General features: G+C 35.7%; 1 long non-coding RNA gene across 1 annotated transcript; it reads left to right on the top strand.

The window, feature by feature from the left end:
* Positions 1-65: 65 nt before the first annotated feature.
* Positions 66-7,609, top strand: LOC147018133 (uncharacterized). The gene is made up of 2 exons (XR_015062291.1): positions 66-499; positions 4,763-7,609. It is a non-coding gene; the product is annotated as an uncharacterized LOC147018133 (long non-coding RNA).
* The last annotated feature ends 1,431 nt before the right edge of the window (positions 7,610-9,040 follow it).

The following is a 9,040-nucleotide window of genomic DNA, read 5'->3' as shown; positions in this document are numbered from 1 at the left end:
AATCGCTCGTCAGCTGCGTTTGCCGACGCGCGTTCTCATTGGTTGAGAGTGCGGAAGGAGTGAGCATCTTTGTTTTTTTCCCTTTCCTTCGTTGTTCCGCGTCTGACGTTTTAATAATAATAATAATAATAATAATAATAATAATAATATGAGGAACTTCGACTCAGGAGGCCATTAGGCCGATCAAAGGCTGCGCTATTATTACCAACCGATGGTTGTTTGTTTATGCTCTATTTTTAAAAAAATAAATATTGAGAATCAAGCAGCAGATACCATTGTTTAAAGACTCTGGTTATGACTCAGCCGGGGTTCGAACCATCGACCTCCCAGACTCGGAGCGGGCGGAGCGGGCTCTCCAACCATGACACCACCGACTCGTTATGTTCTTCAATAACTTGCTCTGTCTCCCCAGACGGCCAGAGCGGTAAAACTCAAAAGGCATGCGCTGTAAAACGTCAATGTGACTGTTGGGAATATAAATACCGTCTACAGACAGCAGGTAACGTTTTCAATGAGGCCAACTCCGTCACAATATTACTTTTTATTATGACGTCACACAATATTACTTTTTATTATGACGTCACACTATATTACTTTTTATTATGACGTCCACAATATTACTTTTTATTATCACGTCACACAATATTACTTTTTATTATGACGTCTCACTATATTACTTTTTATTATGACATCACACAATATTACTTTTTATTATGACATCACACAATATTACTTTTTATTATGACGTCACACTATATTACTTTTTATTATGACGTCCACAATATTACTTTTTATTTTGACGTCACACAATATTACTTTTTATTATGACGTCTCACTATATTACTTTTTATTATGACGTCACACTATATTACTTTTTATTATGACGTCACACAATATTACTTTTTATTATGACGTCACACTATATTACTTTTTATTATGCCGTCACACTATAACTTTTTATTATGACGTCACACAATATTGCTTTTTGTTATGACGTCACACGATGTTACTTTTTATCATGACGTCACTCAATATTACTTTTTATTATGCCGTCACAATATTACTTTTTATTATGACGTCACACAATATTACTTTTTATTATGACGTCACACAATATTACTTTTTATTATGACGTCACACAAGATTACTTCTTATTATGACGTCACACAATATTACTTTTTATTATGACGTCACACAATGTTACTTTTTATTATGATGTCACACAATATTACTTTTTTATTATGACGTCACACTATATTACTTTATATTATGACGTCACGCAATATTACTTTTTATTATGACGTCACACAATATTACTTTTTATTATGACATCACACTATATTACTTTTTATTATGACGTCACACAATATTACTTTTTATTATGACGTCACACTATATTACTTTTTATTATGCCGTCACACTATAACTTTTTATTATGACGTCACACAATATTGCTTTTTGTTATGACGTCACACGATGTTACTTTTTATCATGACGTCACTCAATATTACTTTTTATTATGCCGTCACAATATTACTTTTTATTATGACGTCACACAATATTACTTTTTATTATGACGTCACACAATATTACTTTTTATTATGACGTCACACAAGATTACTTCTTATTATGACGTCACACAATATTACTTTTTATTATGACGTCACACAATGTTACTTTTTATTATGATGTCACACAATATTACTTTTTTATTATGACGTCACACTATATTACTTTTTATTATGACGTCACACAATATTACTTTTTATTATGACGTCACACTATATTACTTTTTATTATGCCGTCACACTATAACTTTTTATTATGACGTCACACAATATTGCTTTTTGTTATGACCTCACACGATGTTACTTTTTATCATGACGTCACTCAATATTACTTTTTATTATGCCGTCACAATATTACTTTTTATTATGACGTCACACAATATTACTTTTTATTATGACGTCACACAATATTACTTTTTATTATGACGTCACAAGATTACTTCTTATTATGATGTCACACAATGTTACTTTTTATTATGATGTCACACAATATTACTTTTTTATTATGACGTCACACTATATTACTTTATATTATGACGTCACGCAATATTACTTTTTATTATGACGTCACACAATATTACTTTTTATTATGACGTCACACAATATTACTTTTTATTATGACGTCCACAATATTACTTTTTTCTTATGACGTTGCACTATATTACTTTTTATTATGACGTCGCACAATATTACTTTTTATTATGACGTCGCACAATATTACTTTTTATTATGACGTCGCACAATATTACTTTTTATTATGACGTCACACAATATTACTTTTTATTATGACGTCACACAATATTACTTTTTATTATGACGTCGCACAATATTACTTTTTATTATGACGTCACACAATATTACTTTTTATTATGACGTCCACAATATTACTTTTTATTTTGACGTCACACAATATTACTTTTTTATTATGACGTCACACTATATTACTTTTTATTATGACGTCACACAATATTACTTTTTATTATGACGTCGCACAATATTACTTTTTATTATGACGTCACACAATATTACTTTTTATTATGACGTCAAACAATATTACTTTTTATTATGACGTCCACAATATTACTTTTTATTTGACGTCACACAATATTACTTTTTTATTATGACGTCGCACTATATTACTTTATATTATGACGTCACGCAATATTACTTTTTATTATGACGTTACACAATATTACTTTTTATTGTGACATCACACAATATTACTTTTTATTATGACGTCACACTATATTACTTTTTATTATGACGTCACGCAATATTACTTTTTATTATGACGTCACACTATATTACTTTTTATTATGACGTCCACAGTATTTCTTTTTATTATGATGTCACACAATATTACTTTTTTATGATGTCACACGATATTACTTTTTTATTATGATATCACCCTATATTACTTTTTATTATAACGTCACACAATATTCATTTTTATTATGATGTCGCACAATATTACTTTTTATTATGACGTTACACAATTTTACTTTTTATTATGACGTCACACAATATTACTTTTTTCTTATGACGTTGCACTATATTACTTTTTATTATGACGTCGCACAATATTACTTTTTATTATGACGTCGCACAATATTACTTTTTATTATGACGTCACACAATATTACTTTTTATTATGACGTCACACAATATTACTTTTTATTATGACGTCCACAATATTACTTTTTATTTTGACGTCACACAATATTACTTTTTTATTATGATGTCACACTATATTACTTTTTATTATGACATCACACAATATTACTTTTTATTATGACGTCGCACAATATTACTTTATATTATGACATCACACTATATTACTTTTTATTATGACGTCACACAATATTACTTTTTATTATGGCGTCACACAATATTACTTTTCATTATGACGTCACACAATATTACTTTTTATTATGGCGTCACACAATATTACTTTTCATTATGACATCACACAATATTACTTTTTATTATGACATCACACAATATTACTTCTTATTATGACGTCACACAATATTACATTTTATTATGACGTCACACAATATTACTTTTTATTATGCTGTCACACAATATTACTTTTGATTATGACGTCACCCAATATTACTTTTTATTATGACGTCACACAATATTACTTTGTATTATGACGTCACACAATATTACTTTTTCGTTTTTCTCTCCAATCTAATGGCCCCATACCGACAGGTCGATTTAAGTTTTATTTCCTCAGTCAGCTTTTAATTCAGCAGTAATTCCTTCGGATATATGCCACCGAAGAGTTTAAAGGACATCCATAACATGGTTATATCTCATAACCAGAGAGTTGGTGTCAAAGCCACCCAATGCTCGCCTGTTTATACATTTATCATTTTTAAAAGACTGGTCTAATAATATTTTTTATAAAGCATTGCAGTGAAGTCTGATCCAAATAATTTTAAAGCAATATATGTATTTGTATTTTGTAATCAGTCAACTTGTACACATATTAAATGAATGGCAAGCTTCTAAATAACTTGCACCAACAACTTAAACGTTGATGTGCTACAAAAATGTTAAGTTCAAAACAGTTCAAAAATTTTAAACATTTAAATTTTTTTTTTTAAATTTCAACTTCACTACACCAATAGTATTCCCCAAAGGAACCTCCATGCAAAATGTCAGCATCCTAGTACACATATTAAATTAATGGCAATCTTCTAAAAAATAACTTGCACCAAAAACTTTAACGTTGTTGTGCTACAAAAAAGTTGAGTTCAAAACAGGTCAACATTTTTTTACATTTTAAAATTATTTTTTAATTTCAACTTCAGTACATCAATAGTATACCCCAAAGGAACCTCCATGCCATATATCAGCATCCTAGTGCACATATTAAATGAATGGCAAGCTTCTAAATAACTTGCACCAAAAACTTTAACATTTTCACACTCACGCTGAAGCTGACGCTCACACTCACGCTGGAGGTATCTCTATAGCTCTGTTCTTCGAACAGGCAAGCTAAAAAGGGCAATTTGGTATTTTGAAGACGGACAGGTCGAGATATAAACCCGATATTTATTGACCTTTTGCAAAACCATGCCTCATATGGAATCTTATGTGAAGACTTTCAATACTCAATGAATGATATCACATTTACTAATATGCGAGTTTGTTGTTGCATGCGGACTGCTGACTGCTGAGAGATGATGGATGGACAGTCAGCCATGGAGTCAGCATTGGAGGGAGCCACTTGAAGGGAGAAAGGACGAGAAGAGACGACGGGTGATTATAACAGAGGCAGTTCGAAGAGGATGAGCATGTTTGAAGAAAAACTGTGTTTTCTGCATCGGGAAGCTGAAATGCTTTGAGAGAATTTAAAGTGGTGCAAGGAGAGATCACTTGGAGCCATCAACCGAGATATATTTTGCTGCCGCTGAAAAAAATTGTCCCACACTCGCTCTTCAATTTCTCATCAACACCGATTCATGATAAAGCCAGCAACCCTTCAAGAGATGTATCTTTAAAGATAGAAGTAGACACACAAATGAAAGAAAAAGCTATTATTGTGTCACAACTTTTGCAACATTGTGGATGAGCCGTCATCCCAATTTATGGGTTTTACTCTTCTGCACTTGGGTGGTGACTGAAGAAGTTACTAAAACTGTGCTGCTCAAATAGGGTTACGTAATCCCTGTTTCTGATATGGAGTCAATAAAACAGGAGGCTGCAAGTGGTGTTATCTTGCATTTGGTGTGCAGTATCCAGAAGGAAGGTGTGAAACGAATTGTGATCCATGCTAATGACACAGACATCATTGTCATAGTTGTGTATTATGCTGGCACTCTTCTGAAAGATTTAGCAGAACTGTGGGTGGAAAGAGGAGCCGATACCTACCTGGCTCCATGATATTGCAGCTTTGATCAGTGGGGCCTTCTGGCTGCCAATCACTTCCCTTCATTCACAGCCTGAGTGTATGGAACACAACCAATTAACCACATTCCATGGGGATGAAAGGTTACTTGGCCATCAGTAAGGTCAACATATATGTTTTGGAGCAATTTGCAGAGGATGAACAGTCTGTACAGACTACTGCAGAAGTTACAAGCCAGGCAAGGGAACTTGTGATACAACTGTTAAAAAACAAGCATGATGAGTTCACAGGGTCTGATCTAAATAAATTGGGGGTTTACAGGTTTCTCAACAACAAATCAGCCTGGTGATAGCTTAACAATTAAGGTGGTTGGCTTAAGATCTTAGGGTCTTGAGTTTGAGCCCCTGTCATGCCGTTGAAATATCACTAAGTGGGTTGACTAAGCCTATCATTCTTCTGAGGTTGGCAAAATGAGAACCAGCCTACTGGAAACAGGGGCACTGCATTTGTGGCACAACCACACTTCCAGAAAATGATTCAACCAGCAGCCATAGGCTGCATACAAAACAACAGCAGCAACAACAAATCAACCTTGCTGAAGTTGCTCCCACCAACAGAGTGTGCATTCGTTCAGCATGTCCGATGAACAGCCCTTGCGATAATAACAGAGAATAATGCTCATGTCTGTAAACCCAGCATCCCACAATTTGTGAAATAGGGATGATCTCTCGAGAATGAGAAGCTAACTCCTGTGTCTTTGAAGAAACAAGCATGGCCAGAGGAGCTAAAAAAGCTAATATTGTGTTGTTGCATCAAATGATGTCCCCTGTTATATCACGTGTCACTGCCAAGGATAGGAGTAAAGGGAGGGAAGGTACCTGCACAATGCACTCTGCGACATGGTCGTATACTATCCCAGACACAATGTCAGATGATTATATGGACGTTGCAGAAATTGTAGATTCATGTTGTGATTGAACGTGTTACCTCAAACTTAAAAAAGAAAAATAGGACCACTGAACCTGTTGCTTATCTGTGCCCTGGCCTAATGTTGTAACCCAAATTTGGTAGAATTCTGACTGATGGGTATGGAAAGGAAGATTTTTGAAGAAATTTACGCGATTTTCCCAAAATTTCACTGTCTGCCATTTTGACACACTTCCCGTCATGTGATCGGCATGACCTCTGCAATTTAACATTAGGACTGTGTCATAATGTTGTGACTCAGATTTGGTAGGATTCTGATTGGTGGATCTGGAGAAGAAGAATTTTGAAAGAAATTATGCGATTTTCACAGAAATTGACAAAGTCGGCCATTTTGACACACATCCGATCAGTGATCAGCATGGCCTCCGCAATCTAACATCAGAACCCTATCCTAATGTTGTAACCCAAATTTACTAGCATCCTGACCAGTGGGTCTGGAAAAGACGATGTTTTGAAGGAATTTATGCGATTTTCCCAAAAATTGACTGTCGACCATTTTGACACAATTCCGGTCAAGTGATCAGCTTGCCCTTTGCAATTTAACATCCCTGCCCTGGCCTAATCTTGGAACCGAAATTTGGTATCATTCTGCCCGGTGGGTCTGGAGAAGAAGATTTTTGAAGAAATTTACTATGTCGGCCATTTTGAACTACTTAAAGTCATGTGACCGGAACGAGCTTTGCAATTCCTGTGACCAGTCAGGAGAGGAATGTTGCTGCAAAATTTCAGCCGGATCAGCTCAGCTGGAGAAGTCGAAAAAGGAGACAGACGGACGATGTGCGATGACAATACCTCATCTGGAATGTAAATTCCAGATAAGCTATAAACCAAGTTAGAGTTTCAGTTAATTGATAACAGCATAATGTAAATGTGAAGCAACTGATACATGCACATTCCATGTCATTGAGCCAGATCATTTTTGGGTCATTTATCATTATACTAGTGTGTGCCCATAAAAAAAAACAAAAAAAAAATTTTCAAACCGCGAGCAACAAACAAACACACAGGCTGTTCCTTCGCTCTTGCGTGCCCATACGTGTGTGGCCTGGAAGTTCGCATATCGCAGTTACGATTATTCGCAATTTAGTTTTAATGGCCAATTATTCAATTAGCGCCAACGTATTTTGCCTTTTCGCAATGTCGTCGCAAGGAAAAACACAAAGAGAAGAGAAGAGAGAGAGAGAGAGAGAGAGAGAGAGAGAGAGAGAGAGAGAGAGAGAGAGAGAGAGAAGAGAAGAGAGAGAGAGAGAGAGAGAGAGAGAGAGAGAGAGAGAGAGAGAGAGAGAGAGAGAGAGAGAGAGAGAGAGAGAGAGAAAAAAACGTACGTGCAAAAAAAAAATTTACTTCCTGGTTCGGAGCATTCCAGCTCATTCTGATGTTACCAAAATTTATGCACCGTCTAATATGAAAACAATCATATCTTGGGGCATTGTGTTTATCTATAAATGCGCATAAGTAATCGAGAAATTATTAGAATACACGAAGTCATCACTATCTGGAAGTCCGTATGTTGTAACCTGTAATGGGGAACCTGGCTGAGGTTCTCTTCCCCCATCGGCCACGCCCACGCAGCAAGGTGTCTTGTCATTGGTTGGTAAATAAATGGCCATAACTTGGGAAGCACTTGTCCGATTAATATCAAACCTTGAAAAGGCACATACTCAGGTCCCCAGCAATGTAGTTGGCACGTTTCAATTAGATCGGACCAGTGGTTGTCGAGAAACAGCGGTCACAGACACACACACACACACACACACACACACACACACACACACACACACACACACACACACACACACACACACACACACACACACACACACACACACACACACATTGCTGGAATTATAGATAGATAGATAGATGAATGTGTTCAAAACCTTTGGCAGTAACTATTCAACTTGTTTTGCTCTATTCAACAGGGAATTCCATCCATTGGGACCACACACTGTACAGAGCGTTGGTGGTGCTGAAGCAGTCTCCTGGGCTATTGGGTACAATGCTGGAGGGGTCGCCACTCCGATGCAGAAAAGGGAATTACTTGCTGGGAAAAGAAAATTAAAACACAAAACTCATTCCATATGCAGTAATACCTGGAATTTGTGTGACATTACCATTTTTAGACCGAATAAAATGTTTTCAGTTGCTTGTCAGCATGGTTGTCCACCAACATTTTCTAGTTCAGTATCTGGTGAAGACATGCATGGCCAACGACCTTTTAGAGTGTCACTTTTACAGACCGACTGAGAAAGAGAAGGGAAGGAAAGGGAACGGAACTTTGTCGTTTCAAACATCATCCTTTTGGTAATTACAGTCTTCAACACATTATGGTGTGTGCTATGATCGAGTGAAACATCATCTTGAGGACACGTCACATGTTTGACTTCATGATTGCCGAATGGCATTTTTTTTTTCATGGTAAAGGACAAGATTGTTGATATCCACCATTTTTCTTGAGAAAAATACCAGGGGCATAGAAAAGCCCCTTTAGAAGGCACGTGCCATGTGGCAAACAATAGAAAAGAAGGGACATTGTTACGAATTTGGAAGCTTAATGCACACAACAGTCAGAGCCCCTAAAGATCAGTTATATCGGAAAGTGTGTGTTTCTCGTTAGAATCCA

The sequence above is a fragment of the Eptatretus burgeri genome, chromosome 10, assembly GCF_056783735.1.
Source record: "Eptatretus burgeri isolate ZD-2024b chromosome 10, Ebu_testis_v1, whole genome shotgun sequence".
Lineage (NCBI taxonomy): Eukaryota > Metazoa > Chordata > Myxini > Myxiniformes > Myxinidae > Eptatretus > Eptatretus burgeri.
Note: the sequence above shows the minus strand (reverse complement) of the source record. Positions and strands in the feature narration are given on the sequence as shown.